This window comes from Ambystoma mexicanum, chromosome 1q, assembly GCF_040938575.1.
Source record: "Ambystoma mexicanum isolate Mex_15411 chromosome 1q, UKY_AmexF1_1, whole genome shotgun sequence".
Lineage (NCBI taxonomy): Eukaryota > Metazoa > Chordata > Amphibia > Caudata > Ambystomatidae > Ambystoma > Ambystoma mexicanum.
In genome coordinates this window covers 1,306,052,254-1,306,071,380 of record NC_090922.1, presented here as the reverse complement: position 1 = coordinate 1,306,071,380, position 19,127 = coordinate 1,306,052,254, and the positions used below count along the sequence as shown (strand labels likewise).

The window sequence follows — 19,127 nt, the reverse complement described above, 5'->3', positions numbered from 1 at the left end:
AATGAACATTGTTAAACCTGTGTGATGAGACACAAGTAAAGTTGAATAGCTGGTGAATGTTTGAACCCAAGAAGGAAAGATACGATACTGTTGACAGAGTGGTCCAGCACTGTGAATGTGCTCAATCGTAGGTCTCTGTACAGTAGCCTAACAAAGTATGTGAAGTGTAATTGTGTGAAGTGAATCGAAATGGCCCTGCAACGGTTTGACCAAAACCGATTGCATATTCAAAAGTCTTCAATTCTTTTAACACAAGGGTTCTGAGCCCAAATGAGGGGGATCCATGGTCCGAGCTCGAAGAAGGGAGACCAGTTTTGAACTTGTAAATGTGAAAACGCTGACAAAGGAAAGGAACTTTTGTGCTTTGTTACATCAGGCCCTCTGCAATAACAGACTGTCATTGCGAGAGACTTTGGCGGAAGGCACAGATGCCTATGTGTTGAACTGTTAATTTGCGGCCAAGAAGCCAGAGAGTGTGCGAAGCCCGCACGTACCGCATTGCCCTGTGCTGAAAACGTGGGGGAAGGGAAGCCAACTGCTCAACTATCCTGACATATCATTCTTGAACACTTTTCTTTTGCATACATTGTTATCCCACACCTTTTTGTAATTAGGATTGGCAATTTATTTATTAGTATAGGCCTTTTTATTTTGACAGACTCCACTAGGACTGCATCATCATTTGATGGCCGTAGCTTGCTCCCAATCCTTTAGGTTTAGATATGCGTTCTACCAACCCATTGAAGTTCAATATACACCCTTGAACAGTGATTACTTGTGTCCGTCTTCACTGTTTGATACCATGCCTTCCTTACAGATGCTACCCTGGGCTTCCCCTAGTCTGTTGGGATTGGGAGCTGTCCCCAAATCGTTGGTTCTCATCTTTCTTTCTACATGCTTGGAACATTTTACCCACCAGTTGGCTTTGCCAAAACTTGTTTCTCCACTTTCAAAGACTCATGAACCCATGCAAAGATTTCCACTTGGGACTCTTAAGGACACAAGGTCCACTCATTCTTGAAGCGACAGGGGGTCAGGTATAGTTTTTCCTTTATCGGTTTCAATAATTACCTTCAATTATATATTTTTATTAATTTTCAGCATATAAAAACATTAACCCCACCATCCCCTATTTCTTTTATTGCATACAGTGTATTCAAGCTGAATAGTGTTTGTTTACTTTCCTAACTGCTCTGTGTGTATCATTCTGTCGCTTCACCACCCCTACTTTAGAAGCCTTAACACACAGCCAGCTAGCTGCCTTGATGGGGTTTGGCAAGAATCAAGCGTCTAATACCGGTTAACTAGAATAGCGTCGCTTCCAAGAAACCTTCATCAGGGCTGGTTCTAAAAATCCATCTTAAAGTTCAATACCAGAGATTATAGACTGCATTCGGATCACCTAAGAGGAGACCTATAATGGAATCTATGTGCCAACAATAGTTGACCAATTCATAGGTTGGGTGCAGTCCCCCTGTAGGCATTACAGGTCATACTGACAAACTGCAATATATATCGAAGTTAAATACAAGGTACTTTAGATAGATGGATACAATTACCAGCTTGAAGAAAAATGCATTAACGAGAAGGGAATTTCATCATGGACGAGGTTGCATGGAGAACCAGCAAATAATTCTAAACCAGTACAGCTGGTAGCTTCAAGTACATGATGTTGCTTTACCCTTGCCGTGGAGATATAAGTTGTGAAATAATCAGAGAACTCCACTAACTGGAATAGGAGAAAACAGTTGTTTTAATTCAGAATATGATACAGTATATTAATGCTGTTCAAGGCCCCCTTTAATATGGTGCACTACGCGAAACTAACCTTTTCTGCCGAATAAGGGAAAATTCAATGCAATTATTGGATCTAGAGATGCAACCTCATCTTGTTGGGGGCTCGGTACAAATGATTTAGCTACTCCAGTTATGACTTCAGATGAAAATCCAATGTGGAGACGGACACACATACACAAGAGTGGGAAAGACTAATTTGCCTTCATTTCTTTGGATGACCGACATTTTTAGTTTTCACAGATGTTATTGCAACCCTTTTTGCCATATTTAAGTTATATGCTATTGGGTCATCTCCAAGGCCCCCAGGGTGCCAGTTTAGGCACGCAATAGCTGCCCTAGGGTGCTTACATCATGCTGCATTGGTTTTAGGGAGTAGGTTAGTGGCAGGTGTACTTTAGTTTTGGCTTTTTACTGCGTTATATACCTTTATGGTAGCAATTGGGGCACGAAATCATTGTTCTAAATCCTGCTCTTGGCCATCTTGTATTGTAGGTCTCCATTTGTTCGGAGCATCCACAAGAAAGGCACACATTCATCGTTCTGAACATGTGGGCTCTTTGGGAGCCCAAATGGCAGCTTTCATATAGGTTTTAATGGATTTAGACCATTATAGGCCCCCAAGCTCTCCACTTCCTGCGGCGGTGATCGGGGCTGAGTGACGGTCCAGTCATCAGACCTTTTGCCCAGATACCCTTTGGACAGGCCCGCTTTGGAGTCAATCTTAAGGCTCAACTTTGTCCTTGTTTCCCACTCATGGCCGTTTGTTCTACAACATGGTAGAAACTGGGCCGACATCCTCCAAAACCAACTAAGTGCTGGGTGCCATTTTCACAGGTTCCCTCCTCTGCCTCACACAGATTCCTCATGCCTAACTTGAAGGTAGTTGTGGGAAGGCAGTTGGTTCCTTTCCTTGGTCGTGGGGGTGGAGCAGGGGAATCAGTGGCTCAGGATGCAAGACACTGTTTCCTGTAACTTGCAGCCATTAGAGAACTCTGCACTTAACCAGTGTGGTGGAAAATATACATATAGTGCCATTCACTTAATGCCCACTTTGCCTTGCATGCTAAGTTTTACTGAGCTGCCACAAACCAGCCCAACCCAATGCCATTGCGCGGGTGCCTTAACCAAATGTGTACTTGTTATGCTGCATATTGGCTCAGACAAGCGAGATGTAGAGTACCACCTTGCTCAGCAAGATGGCTGCAATGTTTAGAATTAGCAACATTTGGCAGGCCAGGCGCTGCTCAGCCATGGGAGAACTGTAGCTGTACCAGAATCTGCTGACTTGCTAAAAACAAAATGTACCCCAATACATCTGCTCAGTGTTGCAAAATGCACTCATCCAAGAGTGAGAATGTAGTTGATATTTATGTACCGTGTTAGGAGAGCCATGTAAAACAGGTTGGATATACCCCAGATACATTCTATATTGTGGTCAGTGGTTTGGTATGCCCTGTGACGAATCGCGGGATCTCAACTTCTCCCCAGAGGGGAGCCCTTCCCTGTTACGCTAGGGAGGTGAGGCTGCTACGCAACAATCCCCTTAGGGGTGGTGGAAAGCAGAACCTCTCAGAGGGAGACTCCCCTCATGGGGACAAGGACTCCCATTCTGCGATGAACTCCCTAACCCCATTGCCTTTGGGACCATGACATCCTTGAAGTCTTCCAAGAACCAACCTGAAAGCACTACTAAATTACTGCAATATTTCCTCCTTTACTCAAGACGTAAATACTAGAAAAATGAGGAGGAACATACAGTGATAAGTCATCTCCCAAAAGTAATGAGGAAAGGAATGTTAGCGAGAATTCTCATAAATGTGCTAATTCCCTTCACCTTACAGACCCCCAGCAAATTTGCTGGATTTGGAGGACTTGATTTTTTTACCTGGAGAGAGTGAGCTTTTTTTTCCCACTCTCTCATGTATTTTAATATGTTTTACTCCTGTGTTCTTTGATTATGGAGTTTTAGACAACTCCATAGGCATCTTTTCATGTGTGTGACATAGGGAAGCCTCCCAGGCTCTCCCAAGGTTTAAATACCTTCTCTGGGATAAACTACTGTTTCCCAGATAATGTAAAGTTAATTTGACTTTACTAGCCTTTTTAAATTCCTAGACCCAGCACACACTATCTTCCAATAGAGTGCTGGAGGGGTTACCTAGTATCCCTGTGTCTAGAAACTCATGTAGCAGTCCCCTGCTACTCTTTCCTCTCGAAATGGCCGTTGGCAGTGGTTTTACAACAAACTACCATGATTTTTCCCTGACAGCGAACACCGGTAGCGAACAATCGCGGGAGCCATGTTTTTCAAGATGGCGCCTAAGCCCCCTTTGTTTAAACAGGTCCGGTCTTCTTTTTTCGCCATTTCTTTTTGGAAAGGTCCTTCTAGAGTTGGTCTCTGCGCGCCAAACCAGGTTTGGTCCCTTAGTCCCGACTAAAGACTGTCTCTGGCGCCCGAGAGTCTGGGGTGGGCAAGAAGTGAGGGAGGTGCCCGAAACTCCCTGTGCTTAGTCTCCTAGGAGACCCAAATGCCCTATGGCGTGATTGGCTGGCTGACTGTCCAGCAAGGACAGCCACCCTGCTAGGTGAGTGGCAGCTAGGCTGGAATGAATGGGAGAAAATGGTTTAAAAAAGGCGAGTCTCTTGGCTTGGAAGGCAGAGTCGGCCACTGGAACGAAAGAAACGAACACAAGCTGGAAGAGGACGGCTTCTGCAACTACTGGACCGTTGGTTTGCCTGGTGGAGCCCTTCTGCAGGTCCGAATCGCCAAGTTCATCTCGACAGAAGCCCTTCAAGGATGACTTCTTCCTTTGAGTTGGTAGGCCCAATCAACTCGTAAGCCACCTAGATACCATTCTCGGAGCGGATTGTATTTTCCTCAGAGTGCTGCAGGAAAACGGATAGCCAGGGAGAAGGACACCAGTTTGTGGGCTTGAAGACAGCTACCGGAATCGAAGAATTGGCAGCTTTGTGACCAGTCCCCGTACAGTGCAGGAGTCCGACGTCCTCCCTTTTGTCCCCACGACTGAGGATCAGGAACAGCGAGATCTGCAGGAACAGAAGTCTTCAGCTGCATCTTTTTCTTCAAAATAAGATACTGTGTAAACCCGACCGAGAGAACTTACCTCTCACCACAAATGTTTGTGGAACTTTGGCAACTTGCAGGCCTAGTCGGCTTGTGACCCGACATATGAAACTTTCTAGTGAACTACTTCCGAGAACCGTGGCAAAGACGTTTCTGTTTTAATATCAGAACCGTTTTTACCTATACAAGACACTAGTCCATTGACTTTGGCCTACCGATTGCATTGAATCAACTCCTCTGGTGAACTCACACTATTTGCACTGTTTAAGAGTAACTAATATTTTTTTTGTATTAACTTGCTCCTATTTCAAACGCTATGAATACAATTTTGCTCCTCCTTCACAGTATTTTAAATGTTTCAGAACCGGTTAGTGGGACGTATTGTAGTATATTTGTGTGATATGGATTGCCTTCTTTTAGTGAATGTTTTCTAAATGACTAATAAATTAAAGTGTTTTACCAAGAAACCTTGAGTTTAAGTGTCTATCTGAATACTTGTGATTGTAGACCTCTGTGTAACATTACAAACTCACATTCCCTCTCGAGATAAGCCTGGCTGCTCAGCTCGCTACCAAAAACTGTGTGGTACAGACTTAAAGGTTGGTTTTGCTTACACCTGTACTCCCAAAGAGTACTGCATACAACCTTTGCCTAACAAGGAAGACTGAAGCATTGATGCAAACTCCTTTTTCACATCTAGACAGTACTGAGAACAGTATTTAAATCATATTAGAAATCTAAAGGATTTCTCTGTGACACTGCACGGAGGGTGCTGTGCGTCATCATACAAAAAGTAGATGCCTATGAAGTTTGTCAGACTCCAAAAACAGAGGAAACAATCCAAATCAGGCCAAAATACATGAGTGACAAAAGGTCTCTCACTCCAGGGTTAAAATTAAAAAGTCCTAAAGTCAAGCAAAAGAGCTGGGGGTCTCTAAGGTTGAAGGGAATTCGCACGGAATTGAGAATTTGCTCCAATACTCAGGCCTATGGCAAGTTGCAGGGTTGACATGAGCTGACGAAACAATTGGTACGACCAGAAAGCTTCTCTTGTTCATTTTACTACAGACCAGGAAATCTCAAACAGCTCCTATATCTGTAAATCCTATATGCCTTAAAGCTTTGAAGGACAAATGGAGAGATCCTTACCCTATAGTTAAGACACTGGGAAAAGTGAACTATTAAGTGGCGCTTGGAAAATCTAAATCAGTCTCCTTAAGGTGTCCCATGTGAATAGATTAACAAGTTACTTACCAACTGGTAACGTTCTTTCGACTGGATGTTCTTCTCATGTATTCCTCATCTTTGACATGCGCAGCTCGTCAGCTTCACGGCTTTGGAAATTTTTTCGACAGAGGGCGCTGTGCACAATGTCGTGGCGTCGATGTCCCTCGAAGGCTGCCGTGGCATGTCAACGTCACCAGTAGTATAAGTAGCGTGAGCCGCACCCGTTGGCTTCAATTATATTTTTTTGTTCCATAACTCGAGGAACTAATCAGGCGTACCCCAGACTGCAAGCTCTCAGGAGAAACAATGTAATTCACGTAAATTGTACAACAAGGTAGGCTGGGAGGGGCGATGAGGAATATGTGGGAGGAACATCCAGTCGAAAGAACGTTACCAGTTGGTAACTTGTTCTTCGAATGGATTGTGTCCTCCCACGTATTCCTCATCTTTGATAGACTCTCAAAGCAGTGTCAATTTGGAGGAGGGAGAACTATTTAGATTTATCATGAAGGACTGCCTTGGCAAAAAGGCCTACTTGTAACGAACAAGTGTCTAAGCAGTAATGCTTAACAAAAGGTATGAATTGACGCACAAGTTGCAGCTGAGCAAATGTCAATTGCAGAGACAACACTTTGAAGAGCCACGGCAGTTGCCATGCCCCTCGTGGAATGAGCTTGAAGCCCTTCCGGTGGGTCGTTTTCAGCAAGTAAACGCCATAATCGCAAGTGCAATCCACCGGGATATAGTTTGTTTTGTTCCCGAAAGTCCCAATTTAGGACCGGTATAACCCACAAAAAGTTGATCATGTCGAACCTTTGGCATTTTCGCAATGTAAAAACTCAAAGCCCTTTTTGAGTCTAGTCTATGCAACCTCTCCTCCTCTTTGCCCAAACGAAGAGGAGGGTAGAAAGTTGGGAGTGTTATTTTTTGTGACAAATGAGTCAGAAACTCAGCAAGAATTCTAGTTTAACTGGAAGGACTACAGTAGTATAAGGAAGTTTACATGAAAGAGCCTGCAACTCACTTACTTTGCGGGCTGATGTTAGTGCTACAAGAAGAGCAGTTTTCAGCCTTAAGGGGCAGGAATGTAAAGACGCTGACACCTAAATGCACCCATGACACCTGGTCAAACTGGCCCACGTTCCTGTATATTTTCCAGTAAACTTTGTTTTCTCCACAGACTACACTTGCCTGACAGCCCGATTATCATACCTGTAAATATCCTGTATATATGCAACTTGACTGTCTGTCACTTTAATGAATGTGTAAATTGTATTTTAATGTGCAACTATGCTTTGAGTGATCTTATGCAATGCGCCCCAATACCCTCGGGTCTGGTGCGCTATACAAGTAATAAAACAAACAAGCTGGCATATACATCAGGGGTTAGCTTGTAAAACTATCTCTTTCAATTGTTACATTACGCCAGACCGTAAACCAGCATTTAGGGAATACATATCCCAAGATCCTTTACTTCGTATCGGATCATCAATTCCTCTTTTCATTCTTCATTCTCGTATGACAGGGAGTCGGAATATCATCATCAACAGGTCAGCTGCGGATGATCAAGTCTTGCTGAAGGAACTCTTTGCATCCTTTTCACAGTGGTAAGATAGAAGTGGGTTAGGTAGGAGTCTTCCTACATCTCATCTGTCCTATCTATCTCAACTAACAGTCTACTCCTGTTATTCTAGTACCGCATAGTTGCATAGGAGACCTTACGGCCCCGGACCACAGCCTGCAGAACGGACAGGAACACAGTCTTCATAGGAGGCATCTACCCATCGCTCCCCAGCAGCTCTCCCCAGGGTTTTCTCCCCCAAGAGGGTTTCCCTGGGAGTCTCTGGCAGGTAAAGAGCTTAGTGGCTGGACCACCTAAGGATTCTCAGGAAAATTACTATTAACTTCAGCTGCAGCATCTCTGGGCAAGGTTCAAGGTGGGTGATCTTCTGTGATTCGATTGAGATTTGTATATCCCAGCATAACACCCACTGCTGTCAACCTTCCGTGAGGGCAGTCAGTGGGAAAGTGTAGTAACCAGTGCTTTATTTTATAGATTCGCACCGGTTGCGCCTATTCATAACCAAGGAGGACCTCCTTGGGGACCGGGAAAGGAAAGAGCCAAGGAGAAGCTGGAGGGGGGGGGGGGGGTCTCTCCACACTACGAGAGACAACGGGAGGATCGTGGAGTACCGCTCCCTGATGACAAAGAATCCACCTGATGAACCCTATTTTGCCCTACCGATGAATCCCACTTTGCCCTACTCTCCCTTGACAAGGAATCTCAGTAGAATCTGGGGTTGGGGGCTTGTGGGATATATTTACCCACTCAGCAGTACTTCCCCACATCAACAAGCTGTATTTCAGCAGAAACAGCAAAATTGCTACGCTGGCTCCTTTGAGCACCACTGTGTCTCACCAAAACTGCGTTTGGCAACTACAAAAAGATGGCTGCACCATCTTGCCAAGCACATATTGGGCAGGATGGAACAAGGGGGCACACTGAAAAATCCTGCTGGTGTGTTGCTTACATGTACAAAATAATGGGAGTGAAAAAGCAGCGCTGCTTTGATGCAAGTCCAAATTTCCCATTGAAAAGGGGACATATTTACATTTAAAAATAATGCTGCTCTGGTGCCCTTTTTCTCCGATTCCTCATCACAAAACATTTATTAATGAGACCCTGCCATTCACATTCACATTGTGCTCCAGCAGACAAGAGCAGTATCCCTGAATGACAGGCTGTTCATATCTGAAGAAATAAAAAGAAGCTTTCCTTCAGCTACACAGGAAATGCTTTACTTTTGGCTACAAAATGTCAAGGATCAATGCGTCTAAAAGGCCCAGGCTTTCTGTGCCTATATCAATTTTAGTGCATCGATATTCAAACAAAGTGCTGCATACTAGGAACTAACTATGGATAGAGAACAATGTGGGAATCCAGATAGAAAAACCGAATTTGAAAGAAAACTGCAAGGTTTCACCACGTGTCAAAATGGGGTTTTGCAAACCAAGGATGAAAATGTCTGTTTTTAAAGTACAAATGTTGAATAAAAACGTATCCTTGGCTAGTGATGTGAAGGGGTTTTGTACCGTGAAAAAGTTAGGGGATTGTTTTATCCAACAGGCTTGTTTTTGATTCAGGACAAAATAACAGAAAATAAAAGAATTAACATGTATTGGCTGGATTTTGCAAGCTCCAGAACATGTTTCTCCTGTTGGCAAAGCCAAGGCTTCCCCCAAAAGGGAACCATCATAAACTTCCAGGACACTAGGCTGATAATTCCTAGGTTGGAAAACTTTGACCAAGACAAAGAAAGTTCACATACTCAGACTTTCGGCTGGGCTGAGCCCTCTTACAGAGAGAGGCACATTCAGCAGGGGCCGAGGCTGGGACCGCATAGGCAGGTCATCTCCTTGGATACGTGGCCCTCTAACACAGCGACCCCGGCAAGACCAAAGCATTGCCGACCATCCCAGCAAGGTTTCAATCCTGAAACCCACTAAAAATCCCAATACCCAATGGGAGAAGCTGTGGTATTCTTTTGGGAAGCATCCTGAAACCAGCTTGGCTTTTTGCCCACTAACTGCAGGCCCGCTGCAACCCTGCCATCAAGCTGTCCTGATTATCAGGTGGCCAGACCTTTGCCCAGCTGTCTTTTGCCAGGGGGTCCGCTATTCGGTGACCAGAATCTTGTGACCAGAACCGGTTGACTGTCCAAAATCCCAGATTCAAAAGTGGACTGAGTAGCCCACATCCCATGACACTCTACCCCATTTTGACTTTTGTCTTTGTTCCACTCTAAGCAACCCTATCCATACCCTGATAACTTGCATAGACGGTTTTAATTCTCTGCGCACCCCGTTCTTGTTTTATAGTGTTATAGTCATCTTTTGAGTAATCAAACTAAATTCCACATAAAGTTGTACGCTGGGGTGACAAGGTTGATGTTGTGAATCAACCTTGGATCTTACGTTGTGTCCCTCTTTATCAATATAAAATGTGCCTCTTTCAAAACGGATTAATTTTTAATTGCTTTATTTTCCTAAAAACAAACCTCATTCTACATTCCAAATCTCTCAATTCACCAGCTATACCCCTCCTTTCACCTCTACATTGTCCCTATGATGCACGTCTAATCCCCAGCCCAAAAACCACATTCAAATTCAGTGTTTTTCACCTGTTTTTTGGAGAAAACGTTTTTACATTTAAAACTACAAACTAGAAAAAAACTGCAACATTTCCACATGTGAATTTAGCTGGACTGGGTTTTCAATTTCAATCTGTTTTGTGAACTGTATGCTTTTGTGATACCTTACCTTATGGTTGATAGTGATATATCATCCCTAATACTGTGATAGTATATCCATTAAACACACAATTATTTGACAAAATCCGAGTGTTATTTTAGGTCTTAGTAAAGGGTTTAAAATCTGTCCGTCTAAATTCCATCCACTCAGAATTCGATTATTTGTGGGTTGAGGGAACATTGCAGGGGGAAACCTTAACTTGGGTGCCATCTATCCTAATTTAAAAAGTGCTCCTATTCAATTGTGCTTTGGATATGTTCTACTAGAAGGTTAACCAAGTGCATTGCTTTCATTTTCATTGTCCATTATTTCCCAATATTAAAATGAGTGGTTTTTGTGAATTTTTAAAATAAATAAAATATTGTATTTTCACCAGCCGGCCTGGTTCATGGTCCATTGTGACCCCGGGTCATTTGTAAAAAAGGGGATGTGAGACTGGTCGGGTACCGGCTCAATTTGAATTTGTTGAAATTCAAGAAAAAGCATTCCTATTGGGAACCACATTCCAGGCTAAAACCAAGTGTCCTGGTCCAGTGCGACACCAGATTGGAATCCTTAAGTGTGTGCACACTATATTCACCCCCTCCTCTCTGTACGGCATGTGGCAGGGCAGGCTGTATCGGAGGAGCAAGCCCATCTTCAGTGATTGGAAAAGCTGGGCATGTTCACATTTGGGTATTTTTTTATTTTTTAGTATTTTTACAGATGAGTTTTTCCCAAAGGAGGTGGTGGGGGAATCTGCTCAAATTTTTTTTTTTTACTTCTGGGTGCATTATTCCCCAAACAGCCTCCCACGTGGGCGTCATTGCAAAGTGTGATTCAATCTCGAGGAGAGGACGCCTGGTCTTGCAAGATTCACAGGCATTTCTCTTCTACACCAGACTCCTCTGTCCGGTGCGAGGTTGCACTGGCAGGGTTTCTTCATTTGGCCTTGGAACGCACGTCAGTCTCCCGCTTCAGGGCTGCGGTCTTGGAGAAAGGCTTTGTTCATTGTAGAACAACTGGACCCGGACCCTGTCCTCACTCTCCTGTGCGGTACGAGATCCCTGCTGTGGGTGATGAGGCATCTGGAAGGGTGGCCATGGACTGGGTGGGCGGAGGGCCGTCCTTCCAGTGTTCAGGGATGGTTGCATGATGTTGCAAATTGTCATGATGTAGAAACTGCTTTTATTTTTTTTAAACTATGCCGCCACACGCCCAGCCACCTGAGGTCTTGGCTCTGAAAGTGCAATACTCGATTACAGCAGCTGAATAAGAATTGCAAACTCTAAAAATGGATTGCCAGTACGTATTGTACGCTGTCTAGGGTGGGTTGCGCGATGGATCGATCTCTTTATGATGTTGATGCAAAATTAAAAATAAAGAATTACAAAAACTTTTAATAGAACTACTAGATCGTCCCGGGGGCGTGGCTAGGAAGCCATGTGAAAGGACGTGTCTGTACGGGGGCTCCCGAAGATCCGTACATTATCCGACTGAAAACCGTGCAAGGACCGATGTAATTTGGCTGAGACTGATATGACTGCGTACATGAATCTCAGGTGAACGTGTGGACACGTTTCGATACGGGCCTGCACTGGGAGAGCGCAACAAGAAGCTAAAAGAAGACCTGGAGGCGAGAGTGCGATGAACGAGAAAATGGCCGCCGCCGCCTAACGAAGGAACAAAGGAGTGATTGATCTGGGAGCCTGACGGTCGCACTGGAGCGTGGTGGTGAGGAAGGTGCACGACTCGGGTGCATCGTGGTCACTAAAGACACCCAGTCCTGCGAGGCCGACGGCGCGGACCTGGCAAGGGAGCAGGGCCTGGCCGAAGATACTTTGTAACCGGAGCGTGCGGTGTGACCTGGAACTGTGCCCCGGGCCCTTCATGGCCTAAAGTGCGCTTCAAAGGGTGAGACGCGACCTGGCTTAGCCAGATGGCCGGGGGAGCCGGAGGACAAAGGAACTTTGTGTCAGAGATGTGGCGATAATGATGGGGCACCCGAAGAGCGCACTGTGACACCCTGCCCTAGATCCGAGCGGGGATAGTAGGACGGGAGACATGTCTAACAAGCCCCTGAGAACGAAGACCAAACAGCCCACGCTCGACGAATACGCTAAGACGCCTCCCGGCCCAGACGGAGCCAAAAGCAAAGATAAAACGCAAGCCAAGGAAATGGCCGCCGGGGGTGCGAACCAGGAGGTCCTCGCTGCAATCGCAGACCTGAAAGCGACCTGGGAGACCAAGCTCCAGCTCGCTGTGGCTGAACTGAAGACCGCAATGGAACTCCAGGTTGGGGCAGTACAGGAGGACGTGAACCTCCTAAGGCAGGACGTGCGTACTCTGGCTGAGCGCACGGAGACTTTGGAGAAAGAAATGGGCCCTACCGCAGCGGACTGCGCTGTGCATAAGCGTGAACTCCATGCCCTGGTGCAACGCGTGGGCAATTTGGAAAGTAGGGCGGAGGAGGCAGAAGGACGCGCCCGGAGGAACAACATTCGTATCGTGGGCCTACCGGAGGGAACTGAGGGCCATAATCCAACGGAATTTATCGAAAACATGCTACTGCAGGAGATCACGGGAGGCACCCTGTCGCAGGGTTTTGCGGTTGAGAGAGCGCACAGGGCCTTAACTAGGAAGCCGCCGCCGGGAAACCCGCCCAGGCCAGTGATAGCCAAGATCCTTAATTACCGGGACCGAGAAAGGATCCTTGAACACTTCCGTAAGGGAGGCACAATACAACGAGGAGCGGCGAACATAACTGCCTATCCCGATTACACCCTGCAGGTACAGCGCAGTCGTATGAACTTTGGATCGGTGAAGAGGAGATTGCGGGAAGCGGGGCTTAAATACATGTTGCTCTATCCGGCCAAACTGAAGGTTTTCTTTCAGGGCAAGCTGCTGTTCTTTGTCACCCCGGAGGATGCTATGGAGTGGTTGGATGCACAAAACTGCCCTCAGGAGTCAGATGTCCAGACGGCCGTTGGAAAATAAAAGACGAGATAAGTAACGCTGTAGGCCCGGTCGGGTCACGAACATTGGGACTTGAATATAGTCATTGAACTCGCTGGAGAACATGCGTGCATCAGTGGTTATGAAACGTGGTCCGTGAGCACGGACATGGTTGCGAAGTAGAGGAGCCTCCAGAAGCCGCTCTTTACACCCCTTTTTGTGTTTAGTTTAGTCACTGTTAGTGGGGTGACACCCTGTCGGGTTCTCTATTTGGGTTTTCCAAGGAGGACCGAACACAGGGATGCCTGAGATCCAGGGATGGAGCTGGGCAGTTGTTTGGGGTAGGAGTTTGGGGGGGGGGGGGGGGGGGGGGGGAGTTTTAGTTTTTGTATGAGCCTGGGGGTGAAACCGGGATTGGGTGTTCACAAAGTGGGGAGGGATTGCCTCGGATGGGGGGAGGAAACTACTGATAGGCCATGGGAGACCTCAGGATATTAACGTGGAACGTTAGAGGGCTTAACAGTTATCTTAAGCGAAATAAAGTCATGTTGTATCTTAAGAGGCAGAAGATAGACGTAGCCCTGCTACAGGAGACACATCTAAAGCGAGAGAAACTGGAGCTGGTAGGGAGGAAGTGGAAAGGAACAGTGGTAGGATCAACGTACTCCGCCTATGCCAGAGGAGTGCTGGTGTGGGTGGCGCCACACGTCCCATTTAAGCTAATTGAGGAGGTTGTGGAGGAGGATGGGAGGTTGGTTATGGTGAGGGGGCTGGTAGAGAACAAAGTAGTGTGCATTGTAAACACATACGCGCCTAACCAGGAAACTGCAACATATTTTAAGACGCTGTGCACCAAGCTCAGTGTCGGGATGGGTGGAACGGTGATATGGGGTGGCGACTTTAATTGCGTGTTGAATCCCAGGGAGGATAGGTCGGATGACAAGATGGCTAAGCCCAGTCCGGCGGCTAAGGTATTGCAGACGCTGCTGGCGGATTTTGGCCTGGCAGATGTGTGGAGAGCGAAACACCCGGGCGTGAGGCAATACTCACACTATTCGGCTCCGCATCTACTGCACACGAGGCTTGATTACTTTTTCGCTACGCCAGACATAGTCGCGGAGTGCGAACATATAGACTACAGGGCGAGAGTCCTCTCTGACCACTCGCCCCTGGTCATGCGATGGCAGCTGTATTCCCCACGAGCGCGTATACCAACATGGCGCCTCAGGGCGGAGGCGCTCAAAGACCCTGCCTTCAGAGAGGATATGAGGGAAGAGATAACTGCTTATTTTGAGGTGAATAAAGGGAGCGTTAAGTCGGCTGGCACCTTATGGGAGGCCTTTAAGGTCGTAATGCGGGGGATCGCCATTGCGAAGTCTAAGGGATTGATGGGGGGAGTCCTGGCGGATCTGCAAAGAGCTGAGACTGAGCTGGAGGAGGAGTTGAAAGGTGGTGGGACAGATGCGGAGGCGGTCTCCAAATTGCAACAGGAGTGTGCGGACCATTGGGATAGGCTCTGTAATTTGAACTATAGAAAGTATATCGAGAGATTGCATGCGGGGGGAGATAAAACGGGCCGACTCTTAGCTTGGCTGTACAAGAGCGAGACCCCACGATCCCCGATCAGATTGGTAACCAATGAAAGGGGGGAGGAGGTAGACACCCAAGAAGGCGTGAACAGGGCATTCATGGAATACTATAAGGTCTTATACGAAGATTGCGAAGGGGGCAGCCAGGAGGAAATAGACGAAGTGCTGGAAGATATAGGCTTGCCTAAGGTCAGCGATGAGGAGCGAGAGGAGCTGGAGGCTCCGATCACCCTGGAAGAGCTGAAGGAGATTGTGAGACAGTTGCCCACTAGCAAGGCCCCGGGGGCAGATGGGTTCCCCAGTGAATTTTATAAAGTGTATGCGGAGGAAGTGCTCCCGCCCATGCTGGAAATGCTCAACGAAGCGTACGAGATGGGACGGTTGCCGGAATCACTTAGGGAGGCGATTATAATACCGCTCCCCAAGCCAAATAAACCGGGACATGATTGTGGCTCCTACAGGCCCCTGTCGATGCTGAACCAAGATAGCAAGATCCTGACAGCTGTCCTGGCTACTAGAATGCGTAGAGTGATCAGCAAGTTGATCCACCCTGACCAGACGGGCTATGTCCCTAATAGGAACATTACTCACAACCACAGACGCCTCCACAGGGTGGTCGAGTGGGGCTGTAGTGATGACAGCGAAATGGCGATAGTGGCATTGGACGCGGTTAAAGCGTTCGACTCTGTTCGGTGGCCTTGGCTGCTGGCGGCTCTGAGATGGTACGGGATGGGACCAGGTTACGTTAGGTGGGTCGAGATGTTATACAGTGCACCACTAGCCAGGGTCCGCACGGGTGCAGTGGTGTCGGAGAGATGGCAGTTGTGCAGAGGCACTAGGCAGGGGTGCCCCTGGTCCCCAATGTTGTACATCCTGGCCCTAGAACCCTTAGCGATTTACCTCCGGCAGCAATATGACCCGGTCAGCATCGATGTAAGAGGAGAGTGTCACCTTATATCCCTGTATGCAGATGATATGCTGCTATACCTAAGATACCCAGAAGAAAATTTGCAGTTCGTCTTAGAGGTGATGGGGAGGTATGCCTGGTTGTCCGGTATAGCGGTAAACCCCCAGAAATCCATTCTATTTCCGCTAGGGGGCTATGTGGGGACTCCGGTAGACAGGTTGCCAGTGTTGCAGATCCCGTGGGCGACGAGATCCTTTAGATACTTGGGAATTGACGTGTATCACACGACTGTGGAAGAGCACAAGCATAACACTGAACTTGCTGTGGGGAAGATCGAGAAATGCATGAGGTTCTGGGAAAGATTGCCACTGGCGATGATGGGCCGGGGAGCTATGCTTAAAATGGTGGTACTGCCCAGGCTTCTGCATTATTTTAACAACATCCCCTACATGATTCCTGGGAAGTTTTTTGTGAGGCTACATAGTGTTTGCAGAGAATTCCTGTGGCACGGCACGCGCAACAGAGTTGCGCTGTGGAAGTTGCAGAACTTCTACGAGAAGGGCGGAGTCAAACTGCCGAACTTTGAGGCCTATTATGTGGCAGCGCAGCTACAATATGAGACCCCTGAACACAGGCTGTTTGGGAGGGATTGCTCCCCTTTTTATCTGCGAGAGGTGATCTGGGTGACTAATGCATGCATGAGGGAGCGGCCTAGAATGCTAGCTTTGGGACGGAACATGTGGAAACGGGCCTGCCGGATGATGGGTAACTCTTTGCCGTGTGTGTCGCAGTTCCCATTGGTTGCACTGGCGAAGGGAGATGGACAGCTCAGAGTAATCATCCGGATATACTGGGAGTCAGTGGGGTTGGTTGATGGGACCATCTTGGAGTTCGAAGAATTAGAGGCAGGGTCGGGACTGCACAGGGGTCAATATATGACATATCACAGGATAGTGCAGGAGATCCGGAATAGGTGGCCCGAAACTACCCTGGCCGATGAACCGGACGCCACGGTGGAGATACTATATGACACATCGGAGGGCGGGCATGAGGTCTCTAGGTTGTACGAGATGTTGATGACGAAGGTTGGGAGCGATTTAGTGCACTTGAGACTGGACTGGGAAACGGAGATGGGGGCCCCGATGGCAGATGGGTTGTGGGAGCGAGCCCTGGTGTATCATAAAAAAGTATCGAGAAACGCCAGGTTTAAGCAAATACAGCTTTATATAACGCACAGGGCATACATGACCCCCTTGAGAATATCCAAATTTCGGGATGTTGGACGCCAGGCGTGCCCCAAGTGTAACGAGGAGAATGCAGACATGATACACATGTTCTGGGCGTGCCCAGTAATTGCAGGCTATTGGGGTGAAGTGGCGCAGAAGCTGGCAGGAAAGGGTGTCACGCTCAAAGTGGATTCAGCCTGGGCCTGCTTACTGGGGGGATATCCCAGAGCGCGTAAACTTAGACATGTCGAGAAATTGAAAGATTTGGCTTATGTGCTTGCTAAACGTAGGATTGCCATGGGATGGAAGGAGTGTCATAAGCCACGAATGGAGGTCTGGTGGAGGGATCTCCAAAAATGGGCGGAGGCCGAGACGGCTGTGTGGCGGGATACCAGCATTGCAGGAAAGGAGGAGGAAATGTGCTCCCTCGCGGCATGGAAATTGTTGATAGCTGAACTGTTTGGAACGGGGTCGGCTCCAATTGAATCTGAGAGCGATGACGCCTCCCCGTTCACAGCGGATACCGATGGCGAACACCATACAGGCTCATAGGGGGGAGGGATGGGGATTGCAGTGCTTTTTGGTTGTTAAATGTGTTTATCTATGTTCAGTTGTATTGTTGTTTGGTTTATATATAAAATAAAAATATATTTTAAAAAAAAAAACTACTAGATCGTCCCAGTCACCAGCTATTTCAGACCACCAAAGTGTGAGCCAGGTGTGTGTTGTGTAGAATTATGTAGATGCAGGATGCTTTCATGCCAAGTAGTTTCATGATCATCGCCAATGAGGTTTGCATTATGTGGAAAAAAACCAGAAGGAATCGGATGAGTCAATGCCATGTTCAAGGGTGTTTATTGAAAATAAAAATGTCTAACTGACCCTACATCTAGGAGGGAAGTTCCCTGCCTTCTAAAACAAAAGGGTGCTTGTCGTAGTGAAAATCAAAGTCTGGAGCCCAAATTGTAGGTAACTAGCCCTAACACTCATGAATAATTAACTAAACGGAAAAAGCAAGGCTTGCAAAACAGGATCAGGACGGACTTCTGCCTGGCCCAATCCGTGGATGACTTCTTCTCAGTCTCAATGTTGCTTGAAATATATTGTCACAGTTCACAATCTTATAGGGTTTTTGTGTGGGGTTAAAATACAAAATATTCTCAGTGTTGCCTTCTCTTCCCCCCTCTTTGAGGAAAATGTAGATTTCTTTTCCTTTTCAGAGTTTACCAGTGATCAAATCCCTGCAGGATACTTTTTAAACACTTCTCTGTATCAACTTTGCCTCCCTCTCCACCCACCCACCCACATACATACTGCAGCTCTTTGGTAGGTATATAGGTTTTAGTTCCAACTAATAACCATAGGGCACCTGTCCTCTCGGGTATTGCAGGCTCCCATTCTGCTGGATGCTTCCCCTACCTTGATATACAGTGTTTGTATCTTTCACTCTACACTTTGCCGACTTTCCCAGCCTTGATGTAAAGCACAAATATTCCTTTCACTCCTTTTTGCATAAGGAGTGTGCACGTTCGTTTCTCTTCAGTGTTTGTACTGTTGGGGCTTCCCCAGCCTTGATATAAAGCAGAAGTGTCATTCTCTCAGGCTCCCATACTGTGGTTGCTTTCGGCACTCTTGCAAACAGAGTTCCGTAGCATTCACTGCATCCTCACATTGGGGGCATCTGCTTCCCTCTTGGTTCTAGTCTAGTCTGCAAAGGCAATTGCAGGCTAGAGCTCCGGGACACCCGTGCTCAGTCGTTCCTCCTGGTCTCAGCGTTGGTTGCCGGGCGCCAGGCCCACCAATGTGTTCTAGTGGTTTTGCCACAAGGGAACACTGTTCACTTTCTGTCTCCGTTGCTCTCCTGACTGGCCCAATTGTTCAGGTAGTTTGAAAGCCTCTCAGCCTCCAGCTAGCGGGTCTTGCTACTGCTGGCTTTACATCTCGACATGGCTCCGCCCAGTGGTCGAAGTGCACGAAAAGTAGTGGAGCTATATTCCCTGCCAGCCAGCACCCAAACCCCATCAAACACATGCACCTGTTTAAGGGAACGT

The 19,127-nt window shown here is 47.0% G+C and overlaps 1 protein-coding gene across 1 annotated transcript in view; it reads right to left on the bottom strand.

Moving 5' to 3' along the window:
- The window catches only part of NDC1 (NDC1 transmembrane nucleoporin), a 367,243-nt gene that overhangs the window by 273,490 nt on the left and 74,626 nt on the right, over positions 1-19,127 (bottom strand). The window lies entirely within an intron of this gene.